Below are 15,470 nucleotides of genomic sequence, written 5' to 3'. Positions count from 1 at the left end.
GCTCTGGTTTTAATGGAATTGCGAAGCTTGGAGAAGGAATCTACAGTGTGTCCGCAACGTGCATTTCACAGTATCAAGACCGCCGTTCTTAGCAGACGATAGGTACAAGTTCGATCTGACTCTGACTCGTTACGCGAAGCCCCTTTTGTACACGCGTGGGCTTCTGGAATAATCGGCGCAGAAAGTTCGACGCGTAGAAGCCACCGGGATTCTGGAATTTACCAGAACACTAAATTGCAGGGATAAACAGAGGACACGTCGCTCCCAGGAATCTAACCCTGGCTTTTCGCGTGGGAGGCAGGCACGATAACCGTAAGGCCAGGCGTGTGCTGCCTGCTTGGCCAGCTGCGCGCGCGGCAATATATTCTGTCAGTGTCCCTTTAAAAAAGAAAAATGCTGGGCGTCGCGTGCGATGTTCACGCTTCGTCACATCCAATCGCTTCGTCATTCGCAGGACCCTTCCACGCCTTCATTGGCCGTCTCAGGGTTCTACAGAAAGAAATCGAACTTGCAGACACTTTATTTAGAGTGAGTTTCGTACACCCGCTCTCCCGTGGATGATTCGAGTTTACTCCATTTCACATCAATTTTGACCGCAGGCGACGTTGCGACCTGACAGAACCGATTGAGCAGCGCAAAAAAGTGCGTCGTCACGGCGCACATAGGCTTTGTGCGTTCGCTATCTGCAGCTAAACCAATCACGCACAGTAAATGCGCCGCGATCCCGTTTTTTTTTTTCTGTGTGGAATTGGTTTAGCTGGTGATAAACAAGCCACAAAGGATCGATGGATGGATGTTAATGGCTATACCCTTAGTGACGGGCGGTAGCTTGCGCCACTTATCCTAAGTCTAAAAATATGAAGTGCACCGTGACGATGTTTTTTTTTTTAACTACTCTGTTGGTTCCATCGGATTGTACGGTCTGCTGCGGACAGATTCGAAATGAAACGGAGTGAGAAACGCGTTGTAGAGTTACACCGTTGTAGAGTTTCTTCAAAGTTAACCGAAGTATATATAGATATATAGATTCTTTTTTTCTTCTCAGGCTTGGTCTTTGAACGGGTTTCTACGCCAGTAACTCGATTTTCGAAACTCAATCCGATGAACGAACCTGGAGACGGGTTCTGTGGAGCGGACAAACGCCGAAGCTGGGACTCCAGGGCGGTCGGATTTCGCGCAACAAACTTCCGCGCGCCACCGCCGTCTCTCGTCGAAGCCACGTCCGTGGAAATTAAGGAACCGCACCGCAAATCGAGTTTTCTCGCCGGGGCCTTCGTGTCCTGTAATTTCCCTTTCGAAGACGCCTGCGCGCACGCGCAACTCCAGCGGAGTGGCATTTCGTTCCATTTTCTTGTTTTCCGTTTTACATTTCGACCGCTAGGAGTAACTCCAGTTTTCGCGATACACTCCTGAATAGGAGGTACTTCTCCGCAGTGGTGTCGCATCCTCTATAGAATTGTGTGGAGAGGCTGTATTACACCGTGCGATAAACTACTCGATTGGGGTCACGTGGTTTATGGGCGGTGTCTGCAATACGAGCTGCGAATAGGCACCGAGAGCGTTGGTCGTCTGCAAACGCCTCCGCCTTTTCGCCTGCTTTTCTCCTCGCCACGCGAAAACGCAGCGCATGCGGAGTTGCGACCAATCTCCGCAGTAAGGCGTCCGCCATTATATGGCAAACAATTCCTATTTTCTGGTATGTACATAGACCCTTTTCTCGATCTAAGCTCCCTATAGAGTTGTAAATAGTGTCACGGGTAGTGACCGAAAGAACAATAAATAAACAGAAAGAAATGAACGTTTAATGTGGCGAACTTGTGCCAAAAATAAACGGGTACAAAACATTATAACAAAGCGTCGCGGGCGTCGAAGTCGGCGTAACAGCAGAGTCGAACGCTGGGGCGAAACTGACTCCGCTCGCCTTGCGGAATCCCTATGTACCCTCATGGCTTTCTGGATCGTTCTGCGTAGAAGGTTCGGCGCGTGGAACATTCTAACCTCGAATCAGCAAGACGGTTCTCGAATTCACCAGAGCATCACATTACAGTGTCAACAGAAATGCACCTCCGCGGTCAGGAATCGAACCCTGGCTTTCAGCGCGGAAGGCAAGCGCGATAACCGTTAGGCCACGCGCGCGCTGCCTACTTGGCCAGCTGCGCGCGCGGCAATAGAAAGACACAAGGCGATGGTTCGCCAGTGTGGGACGAGGGTTCCAGTCGACTGAACACCAAGCGAGACAGCCAAATAAAAATATTTTTTTTAATATTAATTCTATCGTTTCGGCTTTTTTTTACTCGTCCAATATTTTTTTTTTTTTTGCGATGGTGTTGCTTTTATTTACACAATTTACGGAAAATATTGATACGTCTAATTTTACAAACTGTTATGTGGAAGGTTGGCCTACTTTGCGCTCCGTCATTCAAGAAGTTTTGAGTTCGCGAAGGAATAGCGCCGGTTGCGATGCACCAACGAAAAACGCGCGGTTCGGGCTTGGCGCATCTGCAATAGCGACGGCGCTATTCTTTTTTGCATACGCAAAGCTTTTTACCGGGTTATTCTAAACCTCCCTATTAATATTATACTTTCTACATATTCAATTAACATTTTTATAGCTGTTTTGAAGCGAATACTAATTGGTAATGTGCAAAAAAGAAAAAAAAAAAAAAAACGTAGGAAAACAGAACATGGACAGTACCATTTTCGTACTGTCCGCCTTCTGTCCTTCTACGCCTAGTTTTTCTTATGTTTTTCTCTTTGCATTTTTTATTGTAATAGTGTTTTCTTATTTCAATTAATCCGTCAAAAGAAAAAGTGAGAACCAAGGCAGCAATCGTATGCAAACACGTAATTTAATGGAGGCGGCGACCCAACCACACACGCCACAATAGACAGTTTTAGAATAGCGTTGCTGGCTCTTACGTACGCAAAAGTATAGCGTACGCTAAACGCTAGCTGCCCGGACCGATTTTAGTTGATCGTTCCTTAAACGTTGTCGAGTGAATATCTCGCATGATCTTGATTCGATTTGCCAGAGCCGCAAAATTCCGCGTGCTTACAGCGTACCATGCTGCTCAAATGAAATATTAAAAATGAAAACGTTTTCAAATATTTTATTTAAAATAAGCCAAGCCGCAGCTGCTTGGACAAGCTCGCTTGGCTGCGGGGTTCTGATGCCCGCAGGCTGAGACAAGTACGTAGCTGAATTCGATCAGGGAGCCTCCGTCAATCGTATACCTTGGAAACAGCACCTTTTAACGATGCTATCGCGGGAAGAAATCCATGACCTACTGCATGAAGCCCAGTGCGCAGCGACGGCGAATTTTCGGGAGAAGCGTTCGTCCGTCGGTGATGAACTGCGCGAAGGGGCGTTAAGCAGATCGCAATGTTCACGCACATTGCGAGCTGTGAACGTTTGCAACATGCACACCTTGAGCTGCACGGCGATCTGACTCCACCACGGTAGGTCACGAAAAGAATCGCCGAGCTGGACACCAAGTAATTTCACGTAACACGAAGATTCGCGAACACCAGGTCGCCCATGCTGCGCCAGTCGAGGTAACCGCTATCTTGAAACTATAGTGCCCTCGCGGACCCCGAGATACCTCGAGAGCTTCCCGCAAAGCCCGCTAGGAGCGCAAAACCCCCAGCGTTGCGGGAGCACACAATACGCTAGCCCTTCTATTGCGTTCTGCGCATGAGCTCTTCCGACCCGCAATCTCTTTAGCGTACGGTCCATCAAAACTGTCTAATAATGAGTTTAGTATTACGTATAAGAGTAAACGCAAGCCCTGTGCGTTTGCGTTAGCATTGCGTGTTCCACACTGCACGTACGCGGAGCCCAAACCGCGTCCCTAATTGGCGCATTGCAACGACGCGCACACACGCCCGGCGTGGTGCATGCGACGCTAACATAATCGCACAGCGCTTGCGTTTGCTCCAACCCGCAATACCGCAGTCTGGAAAATTCATTACCAACACAAACGCAGGGCTTGCGTTTGCTCGTATACGTAATAATAGAGAGTGTTTAGTTTTACGTAGAGGAGCATGGTTTGCGTTAGCCTTGCGTGCCCCACGCTGCGTGTAAGCTTCGTCGTCAACCATGCGCCCAATCAAATGCGCAGATTTTTGCGCAACGCTAACGCAGACACACAGTGCTTGCGTTTGCTCGTATACGCAATACTAAAACTCACCAATAGAACCCACTATTCTCGGAGCTGGATTCATCGGAACGAAAAGCGAGGAGAGGGCGGAACATTTCGCAGCGTCGTCCCTTCCGCCGGGATATATGACAGCCAGCTGGAATTTCATATCGCCCGCGGACGCGCGCGCCCTTTCTGCTCGCCCCGGGTAGCCTTGCACTTCTGACCTAGACGTACGCACACACACACACACACTGAGAGCCCCGAAAGATGGCCGACCTTGAGCCGAGTCCTCCCCGGCTCGCGCTTGCACCGAGACGGAAGCGAGCGCAGGGACCGGCGGAACTGGGTCAACAAGCTCCCGGCTCATTCAATACGCGGCGAAAGAGATCCCTGCCGTTGTTAGTCCCTGAGGGAAAGAAAAAAGGAAAGAAGCACTCGGAATAATATGACATCACTTATACGCATGGGGAGAAATGAGATCTTTATACGGCGCTAAATTAATGCTGTCCTTACGTGCGTTAGATGACAGAGGTGACGTCCTTTTGTGTTTTTTAAAGTCGTCTGTTAATTTGGTTTGGAGCAGTCGCAAGACACAGGCGACTGCTTACACCATTATAGAGTACACCGTGCGTGGCAGTTATGGGTATCGGACATATATCCGGTTTGAACGCCTGGACGGTTTCATAAAGAAGTAACAAGACTAATAACGGAGACAAAGGGAACTTTATCGAATGAAAGAGGCTTTCCTTAATTAATGCACTCCTTGCATACATGGATGGGCAGGGGAAGCGTTTTTTGTTAATTCGAGGCCGAGTCAGTTTTGTATTCACGAAAACAGAGGCAACTCCAGTCATTGTAAAACAGTACTCTGAGCATCAACCTTGGATCCAGCCGAATACGGTTTAATTGCATGTAACGTATAGAATCTTAAACGGCTTACATCCTTAAAAAAAGGAATTATATATATATATATATATATATATATATATATATATATATATATATATATATATATATATATATATATAATTTTAGATATGGGTCATCTGCATTAACAATTGCTCTCAACAAATGAGTAACGAGGGAGCACTTGTCTAGCGCCTTAAAGGGGCCCTGCAATCATATTTAAGCGTGTACCTTTTTTAACGGTTTTCACGTCTCTTGGGGTTCGGGCAAGCCAGCGGGCACGGAGAGAGCAACTAAATATCAGTGCTTCATATTTTAACCAGACAACGTGGAAACATCCTCCACCTACGGGGGCGACTCGCGGTGTCGAAAGCGCGCGATATGTGAAGTCTTTGGCCCTGGGGTTACTACTGGTCAGAGCCGCTAAAAACTTCTTTTTAGTAGAAATAAAAAAAATATAAGTGACGCGAACTGCTTCAATTATATATAAAAATAGTTTTTGTCCAATATTTTAGATCATAAAAGAAACGAATGCAGTTCATAAAGTACGGAAACAAGAAATGACCTGTCGACATACCCGGCAGTAAAAAAGGCGGCGGATACTAGAAAGGTGTACTGGGATCAGGCACCGACGAGCGGCGAGCGTAGAAAGGTCCCAGATGTACGCGGCGGCGCTGCGGTCGTTACAGGCTCGAGGATATCCGACCGGTTCCGAGCATTCCAAAGGCCTTCGCGAAAAGGTTTGGCTTGCGGTTTGGACGTTTGGAGGCATGGCAGCGCGAAATGGCTCCCGTTCTGAACTGATCTTTACCCCGTGTTTGCTGTCGTTTGAGGCCAATGAAGTGTCACGCCGAAATGGTGTTTAATCGCGCAGAAAATACAACGCGAGCCGCCCTGGCTGTTCGCTTCATAAAGCCTATACAGAACGTGCTTCAGTGGCGCCTTCTCGAGCCGTCGACGCGGAGTGCGGCAGCAGTGAGCGCTCGCCTAGCTCACTACCCCTCCTCTAGTCCACGGCCACTCAATCGACTAAGGACGTCACGAAGGGGGTCATTTTTTTGCTTGCTTTTGTAATTTTAATTTGTCTATGACTTTTAAAAAAAAAAGCAAAATTAGAGAAGAGGAAAGTTTCATTAAGTTACTACGTTCAGTGCGCTCAGGTTCGGTGCAAATTAAAAACCAGTAGAAAAAGTCCTTGCAAGGCCCCTTCAACATGCTCTCAAAACATACCCACACACACACAAACACACGCGCACGCACGCACACAGAGAATCGATGCCAGCGCGACACACAAGTTTCTAACATAAAAAAGGACGTTTTGCGCAATATTCCTGCGCTGAGTGAAGTAGTTCTTACAAGAGTTGGTTGTCGAATTAAGCAACGATGCTTTTAGCGTTCGAAACGTGTACGACTTGATCAAATAACATAAAGCTAATATAAAAAGCTATAAAGAAAGAGGGCACTGAAGGCTGCGTTAGCTAGCCGTGGATTTTTCTGCATCAAAAATAGAGTGATTTTATTGACGCGTGCATGGTGATGAGTGACGCCACTGAGTGATTCATTGCATTTTTATCGGAGGTTGTTTACTTTAGTTCTTTTTAAATAAATGTTCAGTTGCGAGTAAGAGCTCGTCCTGTTCACCTTTCTTTTCGTCCTTGCATTGTTAGTGTTTTCAGATTTTATAAAAAGCATCTAGAGGGTGTCTCAAGAAAAAAAAAAGTTTAACAGCAAAAGTAAACTATACATCGCAGGACGCTCGATCTCCGCCAAAATGTAGTGCTAGAGGTTCGAACCAGAGGCCAAAGTTTCAGCACGCGAACCGTTACCCTACTCAAAAGTAATAAGTGATTTCTTGACATTTTCAACGGGAAAATGGTACCCATTTTTTCCCGTTTTTGGTAACTGGCACCGAAGAACTCCACGTATTCGAGAGCTTGGTGGGCCACCACTCTCCCAGTAAAAATTTAAGAAAAACACTTACAACTTTCGAATAAGATAAGGGTTAATGCTGAGACTTTGGCATAGCTGGTTCGAACCCCTAGCGCTACATTTGGATGCAGAATGAGCGTTCTGCGATAAAGTTCAGTAGTGTTGACGATTGGGCTAGTTGGTCATTCATATTAGCGGAAAACAAACAGCGCAAGGACAAGGACAGAGTAGAGGGCGGTAGTGTTGTAAGTCAGCGCTGTGTGTGTCTACCGCCTTCTACTCTGTCCTTGTCCTTGCGCTGTTTGTTTTCCGTTCTGCGATGCGTAGTTTATTTTTTGTATATAGGACCAATTCATCGCATGAAGGGGAAAATTATTAACGTCCACTTGCAGCCGGACTTTTTTTTTTTTTTTTGCTTCTTTTTTGTGATTTTTGAAGTAAACGCGAGTATGGGTTGTTCACTTTTCTGCAACACTCGTTCTTCAAAGCGTCACTCTCTTTTCGAACCCCATTACGGTACGAGATGCCATCACTTTCTGCGATTCCGGGCGACGCGTAACTTTCCCCTCGCCGTTGGCGTATTTTAAAAGCAAGTCCCTCGGTGCGGCGTTCATTTTTTGCGGCTGACAAAAGCGCGGTCCCGCAAACGACTCTCCCGGGAACGGCTATAGCACGGCGCTCTAGGCGCGTTCGAAACCAGGAACCGCGAAATTACGCGGTGCTATAGTGCTTACACGGAGCCGAGATCACGAAAGAACGTTTTCACACGTAATGGAGGAGATGAACGCTTTATGATTCTCAGGGTATACGCCTTGTCGACGTTTATATGACGGGAGTACGTGTTTGGCCGAGGAATTAATTTTTTTTTATTTAAATAAAATGATAACGTTATAGGCGTTTAATAGTTCGAATTTTTTTTTTTTTAATGAGCATGCGGCGCATTATTTATACCTCCTTAGAGCTCGAAATTACCACACACCCTTCTTGAAAAGTGCATGCCATCTTGTAGCTCCTGTGCTAATCATTCGAGTCCGCCCATATTTGGGCACGCGCTCTGGACATGTATCGGCTGCGTCAGTGTTCGGTGTGAACTCGTCTCACATCGTGTCGAAAACGGGTGCTATCAACGTTCGACGAAGACTGAGATCTAGTCACACATTTAGGGCTCAAAAAGTGGCGACAACCAATGTTGCTTGATCTGGTTAGGAAAAAAAAAAAAGAATATATTTCTCTTCGCTCCATACTGACTTGATTTGAATAAGAGTTTACTTTAAAGTACCCTAATTCCGAGAAATAAAAGAAAAAAAAAAACGCTCCGTAAAGTGCAGTACTTGAAGGTCCCACCCAGTCTCACAATTAGTACATTATCAATTAACACTCGGGGGATGCTTCCGAAACGTCCCTGTAAATTGAGCAACGGGTCTGTTGCATTGACTCGAGTCAGACTAAAACAAAACCCAAGTATATGATGGATTGTTGATTCGTGCGCTCCGTTATGTGCAAACTGTGAACACATTTATATCGCACTCCCCGTGAACGTGACTGACACAGGGCGCTCTTGAATAGAACGCCTGACAGGGAGCCGATGAACGAGCATTTCGGTTCGTAGATTCGTCTTCGACAATAGTCAGTTTCGCACATTCGCTGACCGATCGCGCAGACGCAGCTCTCAATCACTGGAACGGCCGGAAAGGTTTCTATATCTGCTGCTGCATGAAGTGAATAGGGCTTTCACCGTTGCCAATAGAGGAGCTGACGGATGACCGCAGTGTGATGTATGTTGAAGAGGCGCCATAGCTCCGCACCGACGAAAAACAAAGAGTGCCTTTGATTTGCACGGAAGAGTCCATAGAAATACCACTGAATGCTGGAAAAGGTCCCTTCCCAATTTGTTCTTCTTGCGATAGAGCTCAAAACGCTGCACAGTGGAGTCTGCAAAAAAGACCATCTAGTTGACAGGGCCATAGCAAATATAAGGTTCACTTCCAAGCAACATTGTGTGTTATAGAAATGCACGTTTCGTGGTGTTAACCGGAACACTCAACAGCGCCAAATGGAGGTTTATAAACTTTTTAGGAGATGCCCATTATATTTTTTAAAGGAGCCACGAGAAGGTCCGGTACACTATTGAAATACTTTTTTTCCTCTTTGTGTATCTATTTCTCCTGTTTCTTATAGAACACTCCCCCACCTTTCCTTTCCCCTCGTTATTGTTTTTTTTTTGTTTTTTCCATATGCCGTGCGTATTTGTGCATGGGTAATTTTATGTCGAGCAGATTGGTAGCCCTTGAAGACTCGTACGCGGATTAATCACACAAAACGACAATAGAACGTTTTATTGGAAGCTTGTTTTGCCGGACGATGACGTTGCTGAAAGCTTTCTCTTGCACTTTTATGGCGCGTTTTGAAGCGCGCGCTTGGAACGGTATTGAGTCTTCCAAAGTAGCTTGTCATTATTGCATTTCTTCCCTCAGATCCCAATCCTGAGGCAACGTACATTTTCGAGAATACCCTTGAATTAATTTTTTTTTTTTTCGTATAGTAAGACTGGTAGGGCTAACGACTGGAGTTGGAAAGAAAATCGGCAAATGAAGGGGCTGCAAATATGTTTAGACATAAAGATAAAGTTTGTGATGTGGCACCGAACAAACTCACGACCCCCCTCAGTGCCACATTCCGCGCGAGAGCGTTTTTGTGTTTTAAAGATGGCAGCAGATAACTTTACACTTTCCTTCCTTCTAGTACTTATCCAGCCGTCACGAGTTTCAGTCACAACAATATAGCCAATATTCCTAGTTAATACAGCGGAGCTGTTAAGGGCTAGTTTCCACAGGATCGTGTCCCCCGCAAAGAATTGAAGACACCGAAATCTGGACACCTACAGCCATCTATGAGCGACGGCTGCTAGCCACATATCTGGTTGCCGCCGTCGCTCATAGATGGCGGCAGCCTTACCACTCTGGCTTGCCGACTTGCGGTCGGCCATTACTTTCCATTGTACAGCTCCGCCAGGTCTTCCTTCTTCACCAAAATAAAAAAACAAAAAGTTTTTTTTTTTTTTTTTTTAACATTTGGTCTCACATTACTAGAACGATATTGCCGCTCGGTAAGTGGAAGTTTCTGCTGACGGGTTTAGTGATCTTCGTTGGCTGGGCAAATTGTTCAGTTAATTTATTGCCGTCAGCGTGTTATCGGAGCTCGTATATTGGATTTGACAACAAATCGCCGTCATTAGGGCCCCTTTTATTAATGACCTTTATCTTAAGTATCGCGCGATAGTTAATTAAACCCTTTTTTCCCACTCGTTTTTTTTTTTTTTTTTTTTGCGCGAGTTCTTTTTTTTAACATTTATTTAGAGGTTTTAAGGAAAGCTTTATTGTGGCATCTGCATTAGTTCGCAACTTTCTAATTAGTGGCGTAGCTTTAATGAAATGGCCTCTGCGCGAAACTGTGCAACAAGGCTGTCGCTAAACTTAAAACAGCGTTATTTTTTTTAAATTTTTTAACTTAATTAGCGAAAAGGTTTTGACCGTCGTAAGAAAAAAAAAATCAGAAATTCGCAGTGTCTTTAAGTGCCTACATTTTATCCTTCATATGTGCCCTTCTGTTCTGGGAAGCATCTTAAAACTCTAAACGAACGAAATTTCTTCGGAGAGCTTCTCGTTGGTTAATGAACGTATACGTGGTCAGTGAAATTTTAAGGCGTTTTCACCAAGCTTGTTTTAGTTAATACGTTAACTTTCGATCGTTAACATTCGTGTTTTTTTATTACAACCTGTAGAAGAAGAAAAAATCAGCAAACCAACAAGACGTAAACAAAATAGCAAAACCTTTACGACCTTTTTTTTTTTTTTCTTTTTTTTTTGGGGGGGGGGGGGAGCGTATATAAAAAAATAAATATAAAACTATCGATAGCGAATGACAGCTTAAGAAATGTAGAACGTGGCGAGTCCCCACAATCTCCCAACCCGGACATTATATGGCCCTGAAATTACTAGCGGTATAATATACAAAAAGTAAACAAAAATGAAGTTGGGAATGTATATTACGCTTATTTATTCATTTCTTTTCGAAGGGTAATTGCACTCCGAACTTTTTTTATAATCATATTATTTAAACTCAAATTTACGCAATCCTAGTTCCCCCTTTTCGCGGGAATCTAGAAGCCTTCAGGCAGAAGGCCTTCAATAAAAAAAAAATGTGGATGGACGCGGTTAGCCAAGTTGAACGCGCAGAGTCGGATTCAAGAGCTCATTCGTCTACTAAACAAAAAAGGCATCAGACATAACTCCCATTTAAAGTATCATTTGTCGCGAGTCAACAGCGTGTAACGTACCCCTTTTCCATGATTGTGGTAAAAGCCTTTGTACCGAAGCATTTCATAAAACTTTGGAAAAGTGTGCGCCAGCTGTTGCTCCAATCATCCGAGGTTGTGTGGGTAGATGTTCTCTGTCTGTATGCGGAGCGCGCAAGTATCGTCTGCTACTTTCGCAGGCGTTGCAGTGACGTCAGAACACTGAGCTCTGATTGGCTCTGATTGAAGGATAGGGGGTAGACCTGAAGGGCGACTTGCTTTGAGGTCTACCCACTGTCCTTCAATCGGAGCCAATCAGAGCTCGGCGTTCTGACGTCACCACAACCCCTGCAAAAGAAGCAGACGATACGTGCGCTCCGTACTAGACACGAGGGCTGCGTAAGTGTTCGGCGTGAACTCGGCTCAGCCCGTGTCGAGAAAGGCGGCTGTGTCGGCATTCGACGAGGACTCGGGATCCAATTGCACGGTTCGTGCTCGATGGATGAATGGGGGGGGGGGGGGGGGGGGGGGGGGGGGGGATGTTAATTGGTATACATACCTTTTTGTAACGGGCAGTAGCTTGCGCCACTTAGCTTCAGTCTAAAAAGACAAACAAGGTGGTCCAGAAGATGGCGACCACCAATGTTGCTAGACGGAGTTTCGAAAAAAGCGTCTTTTGGCGAAACTGCTCACATGATTCCGACCCTACGGCATGCGGAGGTCCGCCTATTTTACTAATATATTCAAATCTGAAAAAACAAAATGTAAAGGCACTTATGCAAAACAATATGTTCAGCAACAAGAAAAGTATGTATTTGTGTTTTTTATGTGAATGGATATCTATAGGGTCAATACTAAACTAACACACACACACAAAAAAAACGAGAACCCATTTTTTTTTTTTAATTTAGTAAGACCGGATATCTATTCTCCGTTCTGAGCCGAAAAGTAAACGTCCGACCTTACTTCTATTTGCAGTTTATCGCGGCCGTGCACTGGCAATTTGACTAGATCAAAGAGAGGCGCGCCCGGTTTCCCCGGCCACATTTTCTTCAGTCCTGCGTTGGTTCAGGATATAAAAAAGCCCATCTTCGTAGATTCGCCCGAGCTGCGCTTCAAAAAGATTTAAATATCGCATCTTATTGAAAATACGATTAATCAGTGAAGCGTCGGCTGCTTTCGTACATAACAGAGCTCGCTATAACACAGTCTTGTACACGTTACTAAAAAAAAGTAATCGATTACAATTACTATTACTCTTGGCTAAAAGTATTCGATTAGATTACTTGATTACTCGACGCAAAAGTAATTGGACATTACTTAAAGAAGTAATCGTTACTTTTCCGGTTACTTTATTATGTGAAGATACATCTTTAGCGCTCATAACAATGAACTACTGCCAACCTATATTTCATATTTGCACAAGTATTGAAGAAGAAAAACTGGATCCCCCTTCGTGGTCGTTGCACCTCCGCAATGCGGACACAAGCATAGAATTCGTTTGAAGACGTTTAATGATTTGGGCGTTTGCCAGTGTGTGTGTGTGAGGGGGGGGGGGGGGGGGGAGCGGAGGGGGTTCTAGATCTTGTTAAGCTTAATCAAAGGTTGTCGCCCAAAGTTTGCGTCGCTCATTTTATTATTCACATGTGGATTGGCTCGCATGTTATACAAAGGTGCACCAGCTCCAGGATTTGAAACGGATCATGTGTCCATTAGCGGAAGAGATCGCCCCGACCACATCTCAACTCGAAACATTGCTTGTCACAAAGACCACGTAGGGGAAATGGGGAAATATTTCAACTGCATTTGTTATATTTTGCATCCGCTTTAGGCATTCTTCGGTTTTGGTTCTCCTACGGGTTGCGAGTAGGTACCCCTAAGCAGGATTTTTTTACTTTTTTTATTTATGTGTGTGTGTGTGCGTGAGGGGGCTAGTTTGAACGAAGGACTCACAAAGCTACATTCTGCTTCCTCAAACTTCGCCCTGAATGGCCTTTGTCACGCACTGTGGCTTCCCTGGGGCTTCCCACTCCTAGTACCAGCTCGAAAAAAAAAAACAAAAAAAAAAAACGGACATTCCACAGAAACTGTACATAAAAAGAGATTGACCTCGATTCTTCTTTTTTCTGTTTGAAAAAAAAAAGCTAATTTTATTTTTTTATTTTATAAAAAAAAGGCGTGTGCCAGGGGGGGGGGGGGGGGGGTCCGTGGACAAATTGTAACGGTTACAAGTAATTTTATTACTTCAAAAAGTAATCAGATTACTCTTGTGATTACTGCCTAATAAAAGTAGTCAACTGATTACAAAATTACTCCAAAAAGTAATCGATTACAAGTAATTTGATTACTTGTAATGCGTACGGTACAAGTCTGCTATAACACCACTTGTGTTTGTGTGTGTGTGCGTGCGTGTGCGTGTGCGTGCGTGCGTGCGTGCGTGCGTGCGTTTTGCTTGTTCTCGAACGTACAAACGTGCGAACAATTGTGAGGTGGTTGCAACGAAAATAGATTACGGAAACAATTCCAAGATTTTGCTCAAACCTTGTGGCTCGTTTAATCCAGCTTGTAAGAATATTCAGTTGCAAAAACAAATAAAAACTCCAACTTTTTTTTTTTTTTTTTGGGGGGGGGGGGGGGGGGGGGGAGTTGTTGAATTATGTTTGCTCTCTTTTTTTTCTGGAGCTTAGACACCTGACGGCCATTTGAGCTGACTAACTCACTGCTGTTTAAACAAAAACATACAGCAAACAATTACACGTCCGGAATGCCGAAACCCTCTAACTCTTTTCTTTTTAATTGTTTCTTCCTCGAGTGAAAGTTTGGACAGAAACATAGTTGATTTGGTCTTTTCTTTCTTTTTTTTTTTTTTTTTTATGTGCACGTCAGGCAAAGACAAACGCGTACCGTCTTTACCAACCCTTTGAATAAGGAATTTTGGCGGATCTCTTAAGCAGATTAAAACTACGTAAAAAAAGGAGAGAAAAAAAAAAGGGGGGGGGGGGGGGGAGAGGCCCCACGCAGCACACGCAATAACACATATACACCAACTCATGTTTACAAACAAACCGGAGCGCACCTAGCGGACGCCACCGGCGCCGCGCATGCGCGATGGGGTTGTGGGCAAAAAGCTCGCCGTCGCTCATAAACAAACCATTGAAATGCGATGTTGTCGGCGTCGGTGTGAGTCCCCCTGCCCTTTTTCGCGTTCGAATTGTTGATTCTACGTCTTCCTGGCGATGTCTGACTACTTGAGCGGCGTCAGCGAAATTACCGAGGCTCGTTACACCGCAAAACTTCGCGTGAATAATGTGACATGTGGCGATTCGTTCCGCGTAGACGCCGCAGTATGTACGCCAAAGCCTGATTCGCACGATGCGATTTCGCTGGCAATTTTCAGTCGCGATGCCGCTCGGGCTGCAAAAGCGTGAACCGTAGCTGAGATAGTCGACGCTGATACTGAAAATCGCAAGCAGAATCGGACCAAGTAAAATTAGGCCTAAAAAGTCGGTGATGGTTACTGGTAACAATGATCAACATCTCCTTGTATCTACCGTTTACATCAAGCCTGCTCGTTTACACCAAGCCTGCTTACCAACTTTCAAATTTAAGTGTTTTGAGGCCTGCTCTTCCTCCTTATCGCGAGCACCGGGCGAACAATTGGTCTACAGGCCGGCGTCGTCTAAGAGAGCAGAGGACAAGCAGAAACGCTTGAAACACTTGAAAGAGCAGACGACAGTTCGAACGAACAGGCGGCCGTTTGAACTTGAAGGCGCACTAAACGTAGTCCGCAGGTGGTCCGCACAACTTGACTGTTTTCTGGCGTTCATGTTGGAACGAAACAAATAAATCTGATGACCATAAGTATCCGTGAATTCAAGCCAAAGTGCTTCCCGCCGAAGCAATCGTTGTCCGACGGCGTCTGCTTTCCCCTTTTCACGGGACATATCCAGATTTTCGGACGAACCGCGCACGTGAAAACTGACCTTCAAACCTTTCTCGACACTTTTGGTACGGCCCCAGTCGCGGCGTTTTGACGAGAAGGCAGGTTTTTGTCTGGTTCCTTTCAAAACAACGCAGGAATACACGTCTGGCAGGGGGACTTCTGCCCACAGTCCCAGACCGGAAGTGCGACCGACGCGCCACCACCGCGCCGTGACGTAACAGAGATGAGTTCTACATGTATATACACTCACATATTC

This window comes from Ixodes scapularis, unplaced genomic scaffold (genome assembly GCF_016920785.2).
Source record: "Ixodes scapularis isolate PalLabHiFi unplaced genomic scaffold, ASM1692078v2 PGA_scaffold0__279_contigs__length_252992795, whole genome shotgun sequence".
NCBI classification, from domain to species: Eukaryota; Metazoa; Arthropoda; class Arachnida; order Ixodida; family Ixodidae; genus Ixodes; species Ixodes scapularis.
This window is presented reverse-complemented; position numbering follows the sequence as displayed.